At 43.0% G+C, this 22001-nt stretch overlaps 1 pseudogene; it reads right to left on the bottom strand.

The window, feature by feature from the left end:
• Positions 1-7741: 7741 nt before the first annotated feature.
• Positions 7742-9233, bottom strand: LOC117195144 (annotated as a pseudogene).
• Between the last annotated feature and the right edge of the window lie 12768 nt (positions 9234-22001).

Below are 22001 nucleotides of genomic sequence, written 5' to 3'. Positions count from 1 at the left end.
CTGCTCTGAATACGGGTTAAATGCTAGTACTGTGCTAGTTGATTATTACTCGTACAATAAATACTATAGCTTAGAGCCATCCTGCGTCCCTGGTCACCGGTGGATCAAGCCTTCAGAACAACAAAATCAATCAAACAACAACAATCAATTCAAAAATCAATCAAACAACAAACAAAAATTGAACACTACAGCTAAAAATCTTGTACAGGCTTCTACAGCTGAAAATCTTGTACAGGCTGAAATATTCTACATTCAACAGCTGAAAATCTTTTACAAATTAAATAACTGCGGTAGCGGATTGTGTTTTTAAAAAGTTATTATTTTACTTCTAACTTCACTGATATAGATTTAAGTAGAGGGTCACAAAGGATTGCGGGCAAAGGGTTTGCGCGATCTTAATTTTTAGCTCGACTTTGCGGTGTCGCTTCTGGATCAAGACTGACTTGAACTTTCTGATCTTTGCATCGTTGATCCCGTTCGGGAATAGTTTTTCTATAAACATTTCAATTGATTTCGCCATCCCGAGTATTGGATTTCGTCATCCAAAGAGAGAACTGTAAAATGCCTAAAGTGCAGGATCTGCAGAAAGCCGGGAGTGAGATTGTTTATGAGAAGCCGGGTGTGGGCAAACATTGGTTTTCCATTTAGGCGAGTGTCAAAGATTGGGATTGCGGCGGGAGCCCTTGAGATTGTACATCTTAGAAATCAATTAGGCGGAGGCCCAAGATTGAAATTGTTTTCGTTTTGGAAAGCCAAAGATTGTTTACAACTCGTATAAGAGCTCAATAGAATTGGGTACGTTAACTTACAGGCTGAAAATATTCTACATTCTACAGCTAAAAATCTTGTACAGGCTTCTACAGCTGAAAATCTTGTACAGGCTGAAATATTCTACATTCTACAGCTGAAAATCTTGTACAGGCTGAAAATATGCTACATTCTACAGCTGAAAATCTTGTACAGGCTTCTACAGCTGAAAATCTTGTACAGGCTGAAATATTCTACATTCTACAGCTGAAAATCTTGTACAGGCTGAAAATATTCTACATTCTACAGCTGAAAATACATTAATTATGTATAGTACATGTATAATACATACTACATAAAATAAATAAAATAAAAAACAAATTATTATTATTGTTATTATTATTAAAATTAATATAATTATACTACATACTACAAAATATTTTCTAACGTCTTATTTAATAATTTAATTTTTTGGTACATTATTTGGAGAGCCATGAACACTACAGTTGTAGCATAATATACTGGGTTTCTGTTGAAATCTTCTTTAAACGATACTCTCATTATATTTATAAAAATTGTTGATAAATGCTTGCCACGTTCCTCGAAGGTATTGCTGTTCATGTTGTTAAAACATATTGGTTCGTTTCTAAATTCGAAATGTTTTTCAACAGCGCGTAATAAGTTCATTATTTCATTTTTAATGATTTCTTTAACTTTATCAGACATTAGGTCAAGTTGTCTACCGACTTCGTAGCCTCAAAGATACTCCTGTAATTTTCTTTCCTGTATTCCTTGACATACATAGTTGACAACAACACATCCTCATGTATATCATTTTTTAGGATAACCTCTTTGAGGTGGGGCAGATCCCACAATATGGGGGATCCCACTTTTGCACGGCATGAAATTTGCCAAGCAGTGGTCGGATCCAACTGCCAACAGTTGACTTGACAAGCCCCCACTCTCAACCTCCCTCAATACTAAATCGAGTCCTTCCTTGACCGCATTCCTGCCTAGTGCAGATGTTTTGGAAACGGGACAAATGTGGAAATAAAAATAATGAATTTCATTCCCGTTAATTGGGATTGCAGCGACTGCAAGAATTTTCCATTTATGTACCGGTCCTTTTTTTGCATATTGGTACCACGGCATGTGATACTCATCCATGTAAATGGAAAATTCGGAGTCGCTTAGTTTCTGTAAATTTACAGTCATGTTAATGCGTCCATTCATTGTGTTTCCTTGCATTTTCAGTTCTTCCAATGCGTCCGGTACCAGATTTTCGGGGGCCTGTACCTTTGTGCAATTCATTGCTCGCTTGAAGGCGACCAATATCGTTGACCAGATCATCGTTACCGACGATACCTGGAGGAAGAAAAGTCTGATTCACCTGCTCCAATGTAATTGCCACAATCTACTCACCTTCAGTGTCGTCGTCGTCCACATCCATAGGCAATGTACTAATGTACTAAGCCGGTCCAGCGGTCCACACGGCAGATGTTCCTCTGCCTCTTTGTCCTGATACGGCTCGAACAGATTGAGTTCATTTATGTCCTCATCGAAACACGACAATTGCGACGGCTCCAACAGATTGAGTTCATTTATGTCCTCATCGAAACACGACAATTGCGACGGCTCGAACATATCTTCCTCTATGTCCTGATACGGCTCGAACAGATTGAGTTCCTTTATGTCCTCATCGAAACACGACAATTTATGCATTTCTGAATCTATCTTTTTATCCATCTTGGCGCGGTTCTTGGGTTACTCTTATTAACTTATTTCACTCTTTTCTCTATTTTTGTCGATCGTCGAATAACTCGCCTCAGACTTATCGCAGTATAATATCGCATAAAACCTATCGCAGTATCATATCGCAGTATAATATCGCATAAAACTAATTGCAGTATAATATCTCGATCGGTTAGGGTTAATATATGTTGCCTTACAATTATTTTATTTTTTTATTTTTATACATGTTGAAATCAGGAAACTCGACGCGGAATTATGTGATATTTATCGGTCCGTATCGTATAGCAACAAAATATCTGTAAACGTTCTTCCTTCTTGATCGTCGTATTCGAATAAATGTGTGTTGGCATATCGAGTACATTGGTATTTCTTATAATACTATCGATGAGTAAATACCAAAACCATACATGCCCCGTTATTTAAAACATAAATAAAGAACACAAAATAAGACAAAGATGTACATTAATTTGGCAGGTGTAAGAATTGACGGGGACAGTGCCCTTGTTAATGTATTATGCGGGATATACTGGGACCATCTGCAAGGCCGGAAAGTGCAAAGCCCGAAAGCACAGGAAATTGACAACATGACGTTGTCGTTCGGTGGAGCCCAAGTTTGCGACATAAGTGCAGCAGGAGTGATTAATTTGTACTTTTTTTTTCTGGACCATCAACGTAAGGGTAAGTAAATTAGTTACATTTATATTATATTCTTCTAATAATGTATTCCATTCAGCGGGGACGACGCACGCGAAGTATGCTGAGCCTGTTACTCCGGTGCAGAATATTTCTGTTCTGATGATATCTCAGGATATTGAGGATATAGACAACAATATGAACGGTGATACGGAGGAGTCGGCCACAACTCAGGATATTGAGGATATTGACAATATGCACGGTGATACGGAGGAGTCGGCCACAACTCAGGATATTGAGGATATTGACAACAATATGAACGGTCATACGGAGGAGTCGGCCACAACTCACGATATTGAGGATATTGACAATATGCACGGTGATACGGAGGAGTCGTCCACAACTCAGGATATTGAGGATATTGACAACAATATGCACGTTCATACGGAGGAGTCGGCCCAACTCACGATATTGAGGAGAATATTGAAAACATTTCTGACAATATTCAGAATATTTCTGATTATACAGTCAATGATATGGAGTGTACTATTTCTGATGAAATATATGATTCGTCTGAGCCAGTGCACCACGTGGAGGAGAAGCAGGAGCAGGAGGTTCGGGAGGATCTGGACTAAGTAAAATTTAAAAAAAATACATATAATAACTTCTTAATTCTCCAGACATGTTTACTGAAGACATTCTTAGTACTGAAAGTGGAAAGGACAATTTGAAAACACCGATTTCTCCTAAGGCTTCGCCCCCAGTGCATGGCAGCAAGTGAAAACTATGCGGCAAAATGATTGGAAGGTTGAGCACCTTGGGAAACCACGTAATGAACCAACATTACACAGCAATAAGAGGTATGGTTTCAAGGAATTCGAAGACAATGCAAAATTGCTGCCGTTTTTAAGGAAAAAAAAAGTGACCATGTTAAGACTATCAGAGGAAACTGGGGTGCCGGCCGAGTATTTGAGGGCGATAGTCATGTGCAGCGATGACTATAAAAAAATTGGGTGCAGCTTGTGGGCCGCCAAGACGGATGCAGAGAAGCTGAAGGACATCAACCAATAACTGTTTCGTTTTTTAATTTTAATATTTGATTTGGCTTGAGTAGACTGATCCAGAGAAGCTGAAGGACATCAACCAATAACTGTTTCGTTTTTTAATTTTAATATTTGATTTGAGTAGAAAAACTCGCCTGTTATTCGTAAATGTAACGACTGAAAATAAACTTATTGACAAAAAAGGGAGGAGAATTTATATTGTGTGGGCGCCTTTGGGCCAAGAAAACATCAAAGTTATTCACGTCGCACAGTTTGGGAAAAAACTGGACTGGAGTGGAGTCGACTGGAGGGACTGCAATGACACTTGCCGGCTGGCGGCCTCTTGGAAATTTTAAGCCTCGTTAAGCTTCTGGTCAACCGCCTGGCTGGTCTGCTTGAGCGCTCCATCGAATGGATTAACCTTCGCTCTGGATATACTGGATGCCCTTTTGGATTACAGGACTACCCTCTTTAGCGCCTTTGAATGGATAAACAAGGTGCATGTCCTACATGGATTACAGCCGTATAGCGCATCATAAAAGGTAAGAAATCAAGCCACAAATTGAATGCCGAACACAGCAAATGCTTAACCCATGACACCACCAAAAGGGGGAGAGGGAGTAGAGGGGGATGAGTGCCCCCTATTAATCCTAAGTGCTTCCTGTGATTTTATGTAAATTTGTACACGGGGAACAGAGGACTCCAAAGAGACCTCTCGAGCAGCAATTCAATGTACAAATGACAGGTTGGCTGTGACACAAAACAGCAGCTTAAGGAAGATGTAAAGCCAAGCAAAAATATACCCCCCCCCCTCCACCACTCCCCATAACCCATAACCCTTAACTCCTTAATCCCAGAATGGTAGCCAACATTTCGGCCACACCAAGGAGTATGGTGGCATGGTATTTATCGCAAGTCCTATCCCAAACCAACAAAGCCGATCAACTATTGCAAGTCGCAGCTCTGCCCAGGGAAAGTACGTCACCTGACCTGTGATTCGAAACACAGCATCGAAGTGGGCCCTGAACTATCACTTGGAGCCGTTCAGAACTGGCTCTGGAAAGCATTCAGTACGAATATCTGGAGAGAGCGGCACAACACAGAGAACGGCAGCAAATATCGAAAGCACAGGGAACATAAAGTAAATAAAAATACAAATACAAAACAAAGCCCATGAACGAATATTTCCTCACAGGTGCTGGAATAAGATGAATCCAACTATTAACAATCCACGTTCCCCATTCACCCGCTCGCGGGGTATTTTCGGATCCATGGGATCCTTCGTCTTTACCGACCAGCAGCAGCAGCAGCAGCCGGGGCTGCAGGTCCCCCCCGAAGGTTCCGCCGACAAGAATGGACTCAATGCGATGCCCTTCCTAGGCCAAATCCACACCAGTCCTCTGCTGTCCCGCCCAATGGGTCCAATAGGTCACGCTCACCCCCCCACCTTCCCTCCGATGGGGATTCAGATGGGTGAGCGGCAGCAGCCCAGACTCCCCTTACCCCCAGGACATAACTTACCCCCGGCTCCCCTGCAGATTCAATGCTGTGCCACAGATGGCTTCGATGGGACCACCGCCCGTGTTGAGCTCCCTCTGGACAGGCGGCGCTTCTGCGGACAGCCGCGGAGACTACTACGACGACCCCCACGAAGAGTACTCCGACTGCCGCTACGAGGGCGACTACGAGGGCGACTACTCGATGCCCACCGAGGAGGACCAAGAAGGAGGAGTCGTGCTCCTGTCAGAGCCAGACCTGTCAGAGCCAGAGCGAGTTCCGCTCGATAGAGCGCACCGAGGCGGACTCGGAGTGGGAGGAGCTCTCCGACGGCCTTTCCCCCAGGGTCTCCCCGCTGGAGTCCCTCGGCGCAGTCGTGCTCTCCACAATGCAGCCGGAGCACCGTCAGCGCATGGTGGCCTTGTACCACCTCGTCTTGGAGACCGCTGTGGTCAAGATGCTGGTGCTGCAGCTGCTGTGCTGCGCGGTGTTCTGGCTGGTCGAGAAGACCGTGGGCTTCAACGAAACCGTCGGCTCGAAGCGCCACCGATTGTGGAACAGCAAGTTCAAGCTGCGCACCATCCAGCGCCAGTTGCTGTGGCGCATGGCCAATGCCCAATCCCAGCCTCCTGGGATTCGTCCTGTCCCTGGCGGCGCTGAAGTCTTCCTGAAGAAGACCGTCGAGCAGCTGGTGTTCCAGATACGCCTGCACCTCGTGCTCTAGGGGCAGCCATCGAGCAGAAAGCAGCAAGCAGTATCCAATCACATACTGACAGAAGACACACGGCCACACGCCCGACACTCCACCCCTCCCCACAGAGATGTTTGCACTTCCATTTGGGCATCTATTTTCGTTGATGCTGGCATCGCAATACACGGAATCGTCTCTCCGTTTTTGGCCGCAATGAAAATAGATACCGAAATATTCGAAATTCAAAGTCAATTCCCACGAGAGAGAGCGAGACAGGCCTTCTTTTGGTTTACGGCCTTTCTTTCTTCTGCCTTTGGCATCGCCCACTCCACTCTCTTTATTTTTCTTGCATTAAATTGGCAATAATACGCCTTCTCTTTCTGCTTAGTAGTATTCCCCTGTCGCCGATAGCCCGCATCCTCTGCGTTCCAGAATCTGCGGAAGTTTCCAGCGGGGGCTACTGGCGTGCATCAGCCGTCGAGTAGATTGAATGGGAACGCTGCCAGCATATATGTACTATGTGTGTGTGTGCCCAACTAACGCAGACAATTGCGTTCTAGAATGAAATATTAATTCATTGGATACGCACACACAGATCCCCCTTCATCGCTCTCTGTTTCCCTCGGAGGGTGGCAGGGTACTGGGTGTCTACGCTGCTCGGCGCTGGCCTGTATCTAATCGCGCCTGCCTTGCTGTGTACCCACTGTAGATGCATATGTACATACAGTTGTTAATCAATGTCCGTTGATTGTCGCATCGTTGCTTGGAAGGGGAGTCCCCCTAATATTAAAGCTGGGATCCTATGCCAGAGCAGAGCGCAATACTTTTTATATCCCACCTTGGGTTTCCTTAACCAATCCCATAACTTTCGACATTGACAATGGGGCTTCATCAGCATTCGTTCGCTCACAGTCATTATCATAATGATGATGAGAATGATAATAATGTGCATGTGTGTGGTGTGTGACTCTCGTTTAGGACCTGAGCTCAAAAGTGCAATGCACGGCAGAAAAATCAACACGAGCTGATTCAAGGGGTAAAGATATGTATCTTTGGCACACCGAAGTGCCGACACTCTTTCAATTCAAGCTTGTTCACAGCCCAGCGATTCGCAAATGCGGCCAATGAGTATGTGTTGTGAGTATATAACAGCCCATCCGATCCGATCAGGCGATTCATCAGTGAAGATTTTCTCTCCTTTCGCTTTTCTGCCTAGTGGGGTCCCAAGTGTGGGAAAAGCCACGAGGGCGTGAAACTCAAGAAAAGCATGAAGAAAATTACGATTGAACCGGTGACTAGCTCATGGTCTTCCTCGAGCGAACCGACTGCCTTTGTTCAACTGGGACGATGAGGTCTGAGCGTGTCCATCTCGGCCAGTGAGAACTTGCTCGTAGCGGGTCAGCAGATTGGTGCGGACAATGGCGCCGTTCAGTTCCGCCTGGGCCTTGATGGCCTGTGGGAAAAGAGAGTGGAGAAAACAGTTGGATAAAGCCGAAGAAGAAAAGGAAATATAAACCCATCTGAGTATCGCTGACAGCCAGACCATTCAGGAGATTGAACAGCACAATGGTCATGAAGAACACAAAGAGCAGGAAGATCAGGTAAGTTTAGACGCTGTCAAACTTTATGTCACCGGCATCAAATTCTCCCGTGAGCATCACAATCGTCTTGATGAGCGCCTCGATGGGCACGGAGAATGTGTTGAAGTGACCATCATCTTCTCCCTCCTTTGCTGGCTCTGGCGTGCTGTCCTTCGGAGAGGAGGAATCCACCTGGGGCTTGCCAAACAGTATGTAGAAGCACAGACTAAACGTAAGCACAAAGATCGAGTAGAGAGCAAAGCTCTTGATGAAGCTGCTGGAGACGGCGCGCAGCATGAGCATGTGCGTCGAAATTGAGAGTACTGGCAGGGAGCCAACCAGCAGGCAGAACTCCACGGACACCAGCAGAATGGTGAAGACGGCCAGTATGCGCTGCGTCTCCTTGTCGTAGCTGGCTTCCATGCAGGTTAGGATCGACAAGACAATGAGAGCCACCTCCATCAGGTTCGTGATGGACCTGAAGTACAGCAGCGGCGACATGGCAAGCTGTATGACCTCTCGGATCATGAGATACACAATCCCTATCCAAGAGAACAGGCCGAAGAGGGCAGTCAGGCCCGTGTGGTCGCTTTCGTGGAACTTAAGGAGCGTATGCGTGATAATGGAGGCAGTGAAGAGAGAGTAAAGTAGAAAGTTCAGATAGAAGATCACCGAGAGGCGGTGCCACTTGAGGAAGAGGAAACTCGAGATTAGCGGGTGCTGCAGCAGGTAACGCAGCTCCTTGGAATCGGCGATGTATGCGATTGGAGTCATCTCGTCCTCCAATTGGTGAGGATGGCCAATGCTCCGCTTGTCCGACTGCCCGGGCTCTCGCTGGCGTCTCATCAGATTCTTGTAGTTGATGATGATCTCGAAACTCTGGTCACCGGGCTTCTCCCCGTTGGTGGTGATGCAGGAATCGAAGTGCTCCTCCAGCACTTTCGGGTCCATCTCCTGTATGGGAAGATCTCCGAACGCGCTTCTCGCCCCGATGTACGCTCCCTGCCGTAGAAGCTCCTGTGCCACCTTTGTGTTGCGATACTTGACCGCATAGGAGAGTGGCACCAGGCCAGCCTTGTCCGCCTCATTGATGTCCACACGATCGCTCTCGAGCAGCAGCTGGAAGCAGCGCTGGTGGTCACAGAAGTCGTCCAGCGGCTGCTCACCCAGGCGACTGATAACCGCGTTCAGCAGCTTGGAATGCGATGTCAGCCTCAGCTGCGGATGCTTCAACAGCTTCTCTAGCGCCCTGTGGTTGCCCCAGATTATGGCCAACTCCACGGGGCTGATGTCGCTCAATTTTGAAGGATTAATGTTGATGCCCGTCTCGAGGATGGCCTCAAAGGCTCGCTGCTTGCCCCGCTTGATACTCTGCGCCAGCAGGGACTGATACTCCTCCTGGTTGGCATTGCATTGGTTGTCTGCGTTTCCGCTGACGTTCTGGTGGTACTCCGCGAACTGTTGCTCGAACTGGTTCTCGTCTCCGTCCCGATTAGCGAGGGCTGCGCTCAACTGGCCCTGCGGATCGATGAAACCGCAGTTGTTAGAGCTCATTCTGCTGTCTGCAAAGAGTCAAGTGAGAATGGGGAGGATGAGCTATGTCTATGTGGGCTTTCGTTAATCTTATGACAGAACCCGCATTGTTAGAGCTCTGCTCTGGTCAATGGAGGGAGGTCTGACACAACAGACGGTTTCTGTACAGACCTTGAAATGGCCGAAACAAAAGCATGAGAGTGGACCGACCCCCGCAACAAACGGTATTTGACAACGCTTCATGCTACGATGATTTTCACACAAATGACTGTCTGTCCATGGAGCTGGCCAGCAGCTGGAGGCAGAGCCACAGTCAGAGCCACAGTCACAGCCACATCCGCAGCCGAAAGCTAACCCCACAGGTTTCTCGAAAAATAAAAACCAAATCTTCGTTTTGGGTGCAATTAAAGAAAGCGTCTTTAAGTGGTTTTTGTGGTACCCGAACTACAGACTTAATTTGCCCTCCCGTGTAGTTATTAAATTATAACAATCCAACTGAAGACAAGGTAAGACAAGGCCTGAGAAGTACTCAGGGAGTGGCTTGATTGTTCAAAGTGATCTACAAATTTGAATCAAGTTTGGTGTTCGATCTCGCTCGCCTTTTGGTATATCAAAATTTAACGATCATAAAGAATAATCATAAAATAATCGACACATCAATATCAATTAGCAATCAATTGGTTACGCTTTATGCTTTGAATACTGTTCCGAATGGAGCTTTAGATAAAGCCCTGGGCAGTGCTGAAATCTTGCGATTTATAGGCGGCTCTTTTCGTAAATTTCAAGGCGGCTTCTTCTGTGGGATCTGATCCCTCCAGCCGTCAGCTCAACGTCTTCTCCGCTCTGTTGTGTTCTGTTCTGTTCTGTTCCGTTCTGTCTGCTGTCTGCTTTGATGCTTGAAATGTGTGAGGAATCGGCTAATCACACATGAGACCTGGCTAATTTGAATATTCCCCCACTGATTGTTTATCAATAGCCTACGAATTGGGAATCAGGAAACATCGTCTTCTCTTTTGTAGGTAGCTCTTCGGCTAATGTTGCTTTAGTATGCAAACAAATTGAGGATTATAAATGACGCCCCTGGGGTCAAAATTTGTCGTTGATAAGATAAACAGAATCGCACAATCACCTTCCTTAATTGGCCCTTAATTTGATATTTTCTTGTCTCCCATCTTAACCTCTTCCCCATTCTGGTATTTGTTTTTCCACCTGAGTACGAGTATTTGCCCAAGCAATTGACAAACAACTTCATTGTTTTGTCCAAGCTGAAGCTCGACCCAAAGTCTTACTAAGACATCGGTTGACAGAATGGCGTAATATCACAATAATTAACAGAAAACTTAACAGCAAACGATTTCAAAAATGAGCAACTCCTCTCTCAGTCGCATCTGACCCTAGCAATTAAGAGCACTACTTTCAGAAATATTGATGTAGTCAAGGTAATCTATACTATTGCGAAAAGCTTCGGAAAACACAAATTGCCCATAAACTCTTAAACATTTGCTTCATCTACGGAAACCAGTCGAAATCACAGAGTATATGGAGTCTGGAGTGGAATTTTATTCCCCCTTCTCTTGCAGCTCACATATGTATATACTATAACACTGGTAAAAAAAAAAGTAATCGTATCACTCTTGAATTTGAGAATAAATTGTGTCACAAAGGAAATGGAGTCCAACGACATTATTACTAGTTTTAAAAGAAAAATAATAATGAGATTATCTTCATTCGCGATTCGAAAACTGTTTCGACTTCTCATTTTTTCTTTGAGTGAATTTATATTTATAAACCTTTCAGCCCTGTTCTTCTTTCTGTCTGTGGGAACATCTGGAATTTGGAGACTGAGAGAGCTGGAGCCTAGGAAATTGCCCAACAAAATTGGCTCTGAGTTGCACACCGAATCCTCTACTAAAGTTCTTTGTGTTGGTGCAGCTGCAAAAGTGAAATCAGCAAATGACAACACTTTGGAAAGAGTAAGTAGAAGGGGGACAGACGTGATTAATGTAAAGTTTTTAACGCGATAAACTGAATATGTATATGTCCAGCTGCACAGGATCAGCCGCGTTCCTCCGATCGTCTGTCAATAATTTATACTATATACGTACTGTCTTACACTGCTATAACATTCTCACATGATATTTTACCATACCCTTCCCGAATACGTGATGTGATCAGATCGAGAAACCTTCTAGCTGCGTGGGAGGAGGAGAGCAGAGTAAACACTAAACTAAATTGCTTGTCCATAAAGTCTGTTTTTTGGCAAACTGTGCTTTGATTGTTTATCCAATTTATGTCAGAAGGAATCGTTTCCGACCCCATAAAGTATATATATTCTTGATCAGATTCAATAGCCGAGTCGATTGAGCCCTGTCTGTCTGTCCGTCCGTCCGTCTGTCCGTCCCCTTCAGCGCCTAATGCTCATAGACTATAGGAGCTAGAGCAACGATGGTTTGGATCCAGACTTCTGTGATATGTCACTGCTACAAGTATATTTCAAAACTTCGCCACACCCCCTTCCGCCCCCGCAAAGGACGAAAATCTGTGGCATCCACAAATCTCAGAGACTATTAAGGCTAGAGTAACCAAATTTGGTGTCCGCACTTCTGTTAGATCTCACTATAAAACGTATATCTCAGAATTTCTCCCCACCCCCTGCCGCCCCCACAAGGAACGAAAATCTGTTGCATCCACAATATTGCAGATTCATAGATAATGACCATATCTATCAGAATGCTGAATCTGGATCAGATCGGATCATTTTTGTAGCCAAAAGCAAGAAATCAAATTGCAGTATCGGGTATATATGTAGAGTTGCGGTCTCCGCAGCAACTCCCAACGTTCCCCCTCGTTTTTTTTATGCATTCTCAGCGTTTTGCTGCACTTAATGAACAACAGGCGATGGTCTGGCCCGAGACACTTTGTTTACACTTGGCATTAAAACTGGAAAAACAAAGGGAAATAACCAAAAATTCTAGTATGAAGAAAAAAGTACTCGGGTGTGGCAGAAAAAAACTACAATCTTGATCTACAAATGAAGTTTTTTTACAGTGAAATATATACTTGACTTGTAGTGAAACGCAGCCCCGAAATTGTCATCATAAAAACTTCGTAATTAAGATGAATGAGTGAGGAGATGGGGCTGGAGCGGAGTCCAAGCATGACTTCATGCTGAACCGCCTCCGAGTGGCATCCGCAGATAAAAAGCAACAAAATATAGTTGTATACAAGAAATGTTTAGCTGGCACCGAAATACAGACAGCTCACAAACACATGGACACATGCTTAACTTAACTAAAGTGGATACACACACATGCATCGCATATACATGCTCTATATTGGGTATATACATATGTACTACTCGTACTCGCTGTGCACTTCATAAACAATTGGCTGGCCTACATCATGTACTCGTACAACACACAACAAAAGATTTGAGGGGGTGTGTGTGGAGTGGGAGAATTGGGGGGGATGTCAGTCAGTGCCCCGCACGTTTCGATAATTTCGAATAATTTAATTAAGCCCAGACGAGGCGGCAGTACTGGGACTTTCACGATTCTCCCCGGAACTTCCAAAAGCCCTGAAAATGGCAAGATTTTCAAAAAAAAATTAATTAAAGATCACTTTGATTTAGCACCCCTTTTGGGCCTACGCCCTTGTGTCCCGCTAAAAGTAGAAAACGAATAAACAAAAGCTTTGTGGGCGGAGCCAGATCGGCAATCCAGCCAACGATTTAGGTAGTAGTCGTAAATTGGGAGGGAGGGAAACTGAGACCTGGTCGCTCGACTCTCCACATATCGCCTAATCGATGGATTATTTAATTGTAATTGGTAATAAGAAATGCAATTTCAGCTCTCGGTACATGTGTAATGTGGTATGTGAGGACGGAAGCACTCGACGCCAAAAGTCCATGCAAATGAAGCGAGGCTTGGATTACTCCCGAACCCGATTGGGTAAACATGGAACTGGACTCCGTTTACTGCTGTTGCACACTATCTGAGGGGATCGACTGACGGTCAGGCACGATTATTTTGTTTATTTCTTATATTTTCTTTTCTTGAAAGAAACAATAGACACTTGAGAAAACGAGCCACCTTCGGCGTTTCCTTTTAGGGCATCAAAAAAGTGATCGTGACCATTGCCGGCCCACATTCGAAAATCGTTTTTCAAAAACTCTCGTTCGTTCTGGCGATGATGTCACAGTTTGAGTGTATATATATAAAGTATATATATTCTTGATCAGCATCAATAGCCGAGTCGATTGAGCCCTGTCTGTCTGTCCGTCCGTCCGTCTGTCCGTCCCCTTCAGCGCCTAATGCTCATAGACTATAGGAGCTAGAGCAACGATGGTTTGGATCCAGACTTCTGTGATATGTCACTGCTACAAGAATATTTCAAAACTTCGCCCCACCCCCTTCCGCCACCATAAGAACGAAAATCTGTTGCATCCACAATATTGCACATTCGAGAAAACTAAAAACGCAGAATCATAGATAACGACCATATCTATCAGATTGCTGAATCTGGTTTAGATCAGATAATTTTTATAGCCAAAAGAAACTAATCAATTTGCAGTGGCTACGCAGCGCCCGACGTCACGCTCAGACTGATTTTCTGTAGAGGCGTCTGCCGGAGGAGAGCCATACTGACTTAGTATCGGGTATAACTGTAGAGTTGCGGTGTCCGCAGCAACTCACAACGTTCCCCCTCGTCTATGATTCTGCGTTTTTAGTTTAGTTTTTTTTTTAGTTTTGCCGCATGGTTTGCATAAATTTCCATTTGGATTTCCATTGCCATTGCCATTGACTGCCTCGTTAGCTAGCCCCTTAGACCCATCAACTTTTTATTGATTTGATCCGATACGCTACGCTCCTCAGCTTAGCTAAAGATTAATTTATAAAACAAAAGATATACAAAAAGGGTAATAAAAGAGTAACGAAAAAGATTAAGAACCATTAACCATAATATGTGCGTAAACAACACACACATTTTGAACCGAATCATATCAAATGCAAAAAAAAACAAAACGAAAACAGAAAACAGAAAACCAATTAAAGATAATAAAACTATTATAACGATCTTTTCGTTAGAAAATTCAAGAATGCATAAATCTAACATTTGCAATTACAAAATATTTACTCTGGTACAAAATGGTACATACAGTAAAGATATTCGTTTATACAATATTTACTGTCTATATAACCATTATATACTACTTACTTACTGACAACAAATTATTAAGGGTTTTGTTCAATTTCATTATTCGTATGTTAATAAAAACAATTTCAGACTAACTTAAACTTACAGTCTGCTCTGAATACGGGCTAAATGCTAGTGCTGTGCTAGTTGATTATTACTCGTACAATAAATACTATAGCTTAGAGCCATCCTGCGTCCCTGGTCACCGGTGGATCAAGCCTTCAGAACAACAAAATCAATCAAACAACAACAATCAATGCAAAAATCAATCAAACAACAAACAAAAATTGAACACTACAGCTAAAAATCTTGTACAGGCTTCTACAGCTGAAAATCTTGTACAGGCTGAAATATTCTACATTCTACAGCTGAAAATCTTGTACAGGCTGAAAATATTCTACATTCTACAGCTGAAAATCTTGTACAGGCTTCTATAGCTGAAAATCTTGTACAGGCTGAAATATTCTACATTCTACAGCTGAAAATCTTGTACAGGCTGAAAATATTCTACATTCTGCCATGACGTTGTCGTTCGGTGGAGCCCAAGTTTGCGACATAAGTGCAGCAGAAGTGATTAATTTGTACTTTTTTTACTGGACCATCAACGTAAGGGTAAGTAAATTAGTTACATTTATATTATATTCTTCTAATAATGTATTCCATTCAGCGGGGACGACGCACGCGAAGTATGCTGAGCATGTTACTCCGGTGCAGAATATTTCTGTTCTGATGATATCTCAGGATATTGAGGATATTGACAACAATATGAACGGTGATACGGAGGAGTCGGCCACAACTCAGGATATTGAGGATATTGACAATATGCACGGTGATACGGTGGAGTCGGCCACAACTCAGGGTATTGAGGATATTGACAACAATATGAACGGTCATACGGAGGAGTCGGCCACAACTCACGATATTGAGGATATTGACAATATGCACGGTGATACGGAGGAGTCGGCCACAACTCAGGATATTGAGGATATTGAAAACAATATGCACGGTCATACGGAGGAGTCGGCCACAACTCACGATATTGAGGAGAATATTGACAAAATTTCTGACAATATTCAGAATATTTCTGATTATACAGTCAATGATATGGAGTGTACTATTTCTGATGAAATATATGATTCGTCTGAGCCAGTGCACCACGTGGAGGAGAAGCAGGAGCAGGTGGTTCGGGAGGATCCGGACTTAAGTAAGTAAATAAGTAAAATTTTAAAAAAATACGTATAATAACTTCTTAATTCTCCAGACATGTTTACTGAAGACATTCTTAGTACTGAAAGTGGAAAGGACAATTTGAAAACACCGATTTCCCCTAAGGCTTCGCCCCTCGTGCATGGCTGCAAGTGCAAACTATGCGGCAAAATGATTGGAAGGTTGAGCACCTTGGGAAACCACGTAATGAACCAACATTACACAGCAATAAGAGGTATGTTTTCAAGGAATTTGAAGACAATGCAAAAAATTGCTGCCGTTTTTAAGGAAAAAAAAAGTGACCATGTTAAAACTATGAGAGGAAACTGGGGTGCCGGCCGAGTATTTGAGGGCGATAGTCATGTGCAGCGATGACTATAAAAAAATTGGGTGCCGCTTGTGGGCCGCCAAGACGGATGCAGAGAAGCTGAAGGACATCAACCAATAACTGTTTCGTTTTTATACCCGATACTCAAAATGAGTATTGGGGTATATTAGATTTGTGGTAAAAGTGGATGTGTGTAACGTCCAGAAGGAATCGTTTCCGACCCCATAAAGTATATATATTCTTGATCAGCATCAATAGCCGAGTCGATTGAGCCATGTCTGTCTGTCCGTCTGTCCGTCCGTCCGTCTGTCCGTCTGTCCGTCCCTATTAGCGCCTAGTGCTCAAAGACTATAAGAGCTAGAGCAACGATGTTTCGGATCCAGACTTCTGTGATATGTCACTGCTACAAAAAAATTTCAAAACTTTGCCCCGCCCACTTCCGCTCCCACAAAGAGCGAAAATCTGTGGCATCCACAATTTCGACGATACGAGAAAACCAAAAACGCAGAATCGTAGAAGATGACTATATCTTCTAGAGGGCAAATTCTGAACCAGATCGTATAATTATTATAGCCAGAATCAAGCAAACAATTTCATTCTTTCTCGCTCTGTCTCTCTTTAACACACAGGTTTCATGGTCGGTTTTGCCAATTGCAAAATATGAGTTCAAGGATCTCAGAACCCATAAGAGCTAGAGCAACCAAATTTGGTATCCACACTCCTGTGATATCGGACCTTGACCGTTTTGTGTCAAAATTTCGCCACACCCCCTTCCGCCCCCGCAAAGGACGAAAATCTGGGGCATCCACAAATCTCAGAGACTATTAACGCTAGAGTAACCAAATTTAGTATCCGCACTCCTGTTAGATCTGACTATAAAACGTATATCTCACCCCCTTCCCACCCCCTTCCGCCCCCGCAAAGGACGAAAATCTGTTGCATCCACAATATTGCAGATTTGAGAAAACTAAAAACGCAAAATCATAGATAATGACCATATCTATCAGATTGCTGAACCTGGATCAGATCGGATCATTTTTGTAGCCAAAAGCAAGAAATCAATTTGCAGTATCGGGTATAAATGTAGAGTTGCGGTCTCCGCAGCAACTCACAACGTTCCCCTTCGTTTTTTTATTCATTCTCAGCGTTTTACTGCACTTAATGAACAACAGGCGATGGTCTGGCCCGAGACGCTTTGTTTACACTTGGCATTAAAACTGGAAAAACAAAGGGAAATAACCAAAACTTCTAGTATGAAGAAAAAAGTACTCGGGTGTGGCAGAAAAAAACTACAATCTTGATCTACAAATGAAGTTTTTTTACAGTGAAATATATACTTGACTTGTAGTGAAACGCAGCCCCGAAATTTTCATCATAAAAACTTCGTAATTAAGATGAATGCGTGAGGAGAAGGAGCTGGAACTGAGACCAAGCATGACTTCATGCTGAACCGCCTCCGAGTGGCATCCGCAGATAAAAAGCAACAAAATATAGTTGTATACAAGAAATGCTTAGCTGGCACCGAAATACAGACAGCTCACAAACACATGGACACATGCTTAACTTAACTAAAGTGGATACACACACATGCATCGCATATACATGCTCTATATTGGGTATATACATATGTACTACTCGTACTCGCTGTGCACTTCATAAACAATTGGCTGGCCTACATCATGTACTCGTAGAACACACAACAAAAGATTTGAGGGGGTGTGTGTGGAGTGGGAGAATTGGGGGGGATGTCAGTCAGTGCCCCGCACGTTTCGATAATTTCGAATAATTTAATTAAGCCCAGACGAGGCGGTAGTACTGGGACTTTCACGATTCTCCCCGGAACTTCCAAAAGCCCTGAAAATGGCAAGATTTTCAAAAAAAAATTAATTAAAGATCACTTTGATTTAGCACCCCTTTTGGGCCTACGCCCTTGAGTCCCGCTAAAAGTAGAAAACGAATAAACAAAAGCTTTGTGGGCGGAGCCAGATCGGCAAACGAATGAATCCAGCCAACGATTTAGGTAGTAGTCGTATATGGGGAGGGAGGGAAACTGAGACCTGGTCGCTCGACTCTCCACATATCGCCTAATCGATGGATTATTTAATTGTAATTGGTAATAAGAAATGCAATTTCAGCTCTCGGTACATGTGTAATGTGGTATGTGAGGACGGAAGCACTCGACGCCAAAAGACCATGCAAATGAAGCGAGGCTTGGATTACTCCCGAGCCCGATTGGGTAAACATGGAACTGGACTCCGTTTTCTGCTGTTGCACACTATCTGAGGGGATCGACTGACGGTCAGGCACGATTATTTCGTTTATTTCTTATATTTTCTTTTCTTGAAAGAAACAATAGACACTTGAGAAAACGAGCCACCTTCGGCGTTTCCTTTTAGGGCATCAAAAAAGTGATCGTGACCATTGCCGGCCCACATTCGAAAATCGTTTTTCAAAAACTCTCGTTCGTTCTGGCGATGATGTCACAGTTTGAGTGTATATATATAAAGTATATATATTCTTGATCAGCATCAATAGCCGAGTCGATTGAGCCCTGTCTGTCTGTCCGTCCGTCCGTCTGTCCGTCCCCTTCAGCGCCTAATGCTCATAGACTATAGGAGCTAGAGCAACGATGGTCTGGATCCAGACTTCTGTGATATGTCACTGCTACAAGAATATTTCAAAACTTCGCCCCACCCCCTTCCGCCGCCACAAAGAACGAAAATCTGTTGCATCCACAATATTGCACATTCGAGAAAACTAAAAACGCAGAATCATAGATAACGACCATATCTATCAGATTGCTGAATCTGGTTTAGATCAGATAATTTTTATAGCCAAAAGGAACAAATCAATTTGCAGTGGCTACGCAGCGCCCGACGTCACGCTCAGACTGATTTTCTGTAGAGGCGTCTGCCGGAGGAGAGCCATACTGACTTAGTATCGGGTATAACTGTAGAGTTGCGGTGTCCGCAGCAACTCACAACGTTCCCCCTCGTCTATGATTCTGCGTTTTTAGTTTAGTTTTTTTTTTAGTTTTGCCGCATGGTTTGCATAAATTTCCATTTGGATTTCCATTGCCATTGCCATTGACTGCCTCGTTAGCTAGCCCCTTAGACCCATCAACTTTTTATTGATTTGATCCGATACGCTACGCTCCTCAGCTTAGCTGAAGATTAATTTATAAAACAAAAGATATACAAAAAGGGTAATAAAAGAGTAACGAACAAGATTAAGAACCATTAACCATAATATGTGCGTAAACAACACACACATTTTGAACCGAATGATATCAAATGCAAAAAAAAAACAAAACGAAAACAGAAAACCAATTAAAGATAATAAAACTATTATAACGAAAAGAAAAAGAAATTAAAATTCAAGAATGCATAAATCTAACATTTGCAATTACAAAATATTTACTCTGGTACAAAATGGTACATACAGTAAAGATATTCGTTTATACAATATTTACTGTCTATATAACCATTATATACTACTTACTTACTGACAACAAATTATTAAGGGTTTTGTTCAATTTCATTATTCGTATGTTAATAAAAACAATTTCAGACTAACTTAAACTTACAGTCTGCTCTGAATACGGGTTAAATGCTAGTGCTGTGCTAGTTGATTATTACTCGTACAATAAATACTATAGCTTAGAGCCATCCTGCGTCCCTGGTCACCGGTGGATCAAGCCTTCAGAACAACAAAATCAATCAAACAACAACAATCAATTCAAAAATCAATCAAACAACAAACAAAAATTGAACACTACAGCCAAAAATCTTGTACAGCCTTCTACAGCTGAAAATCTTGAACAGCCTGAAATATTCTACATTCTACAGATGAAAATCTTGTACAGGCTGAAAATATTCTACATTCTACAGCTGAAAATCTTGTACAGGCTTCTACAGCTGAAAATCTTGTACAGGCTGAAATATTCTACATTCTACAGCTGAAAATCTTGTACAGGCTGAAAATATTCTACATTCTACCATGACGTTGTCGTTCGGTGGAGCCCAAGTTTGCGACATAAGTGCAGCAGGAGTGATTAATTTGTACTTTTTTTTCTGGACCATCAACGTAAGGGTAAGTAAATTAGTTACATTTATATTATATTCTTCTAATAATGTATTCCATTCAGCGGGGACGACGCACGCGAAGTATGCTGAGCATGTTACTCCGGTGCAGAATATTTCTGTTCTGATGATATCTCAGGATATTGAGGATATTGACAACAATATGAACGGTGATACGGAGGAGTCGGCCACAACTCAGGATATTGAGGATATTGACAATATGCACGGTGATACGGAGGAGTCGGCCACAACTCAGGATATTGAGGATATTGACAACAATATGAACGGTCATACGGAGGAGTCGGCCACAACTCACGATATTGAGGATATTGACAATATGCACGGTGATACGGATGAGTCGTCCACAACTCAGGATATTGAGGATATTGACAACAATATGCACGGTCATACGGAGGAGTCGGCCACAACTCACGATATTGAGGAGAATATTGAAAACATTTCTGACAATATTCAGAATATTTCTGATTATACAGTCAATGATATGGAGTGTACTATTTCTGATGAAATATATGATTCATCTGAGCCAGTGCACCACGTGGAGGAGAAGCAGGAGCAGGAGGTTCGGGAGGATCTGGACTAAGTAAAATTTAAAAAAAATAAATATAATAACTTCTTAATTCTCCAGACATGTTAACTGAAGACATTCTTAGTACTGAAAGAGGAAAGGACAATTTGAAAACACCGATTTCCCCTAAGGCTTCGCCCCCCGTGCATGGCAGCAAGTGAAAACTATGCGGCAAAATGATTGGAAGGTTGAGCACCTTGGGAAACCACGTAATGAACCAACATTACACAGCAATAAGAGGTATGGTTTCAAGGAATTCGAAGACAATGCAAAATTGCTGCCGTTTTTAAGGAAAAAAAAAAAGTGACCATGTTAAGACTATCAGAGGAAACTGGGGTGCCGGCCGAGTATTTGAGGGCGATAGTCATGTGCAGCGATGACTATAAAAAAATTGGGTGCAGCTTGTGGGCCGCCAAGACGGATGCAGAGAAGCTGAAGGACATCAACCAATAACTGTTTCGTTTTTTAATTTTAATATTTGATTTGGCTTGAGTAGACTGATCCAGAGAAGCTGAAGGACATCAACCAATAACTGTTTCGTTTTTTAATTTTAATATTTGATTTGAGTAGAAAAACTCGCCTGTTATTCGTAAATGTAACGACTGAAAATAAACTTATTGACAAAAAAGGGAAGAGTATTTATATTGTGTGGGCGCCTTTGGGCCAAGAAATCATCAAAGTTATTCACGTCGCACAGTTTGGGAAAAAACTGGACTGGAGTGGAGTCGACTGGAGGGACTGCAATGACACTTGCCGGCTGGCGGCCTCTTGGAAATTTTAAGCCTCGTTAAGCTTCTGGTCAACCGCCTGGCTGGTCTGCTTGAGCGCTCCATCGAATGGATTAACCTTCGCTCTGGATATACTGGATGCCCTTTTGGATTACAGGACTACCCTCTTTAGCGCCTTTGAATGGATAAACAAAGTGCATGTCCTACATGGATTACAGCCGTATAGCGCATCATAAAAGGTAAGAAATCAAGCCACAAATTGAATGCCGAACACAGCAAATGCTTAACCCATGACACCACCAAAAGGGGGAGAGGGAGTAGAGGGGGATGAGTGCCCCCTATTAATCCTAAGTGCTTCCTGTGATTTTATGTAAATTTGTACACGGGGAACAGAGGACT

Source organism: Drosophila miranda, assembly GCF_003369915.1.
Source record: "Drosophila miranda strain MSH22 chromosome Y unlocalized genomic scaffold, D.miranda_PacBio2.1 Contig_Y6_pilon, whole genome shotgun sequence".
NCBI lineage: Eukaryota > Metazoa > Arthropoda > Insecta > Diptera > Drosophilidae > Drosophila > Drosophila miranda.
The sequence above is the reverse complement of the archived record's forward strand: the minus strand, read 5'-3'. Positions and strand labels throughout refer to the sequence as shown.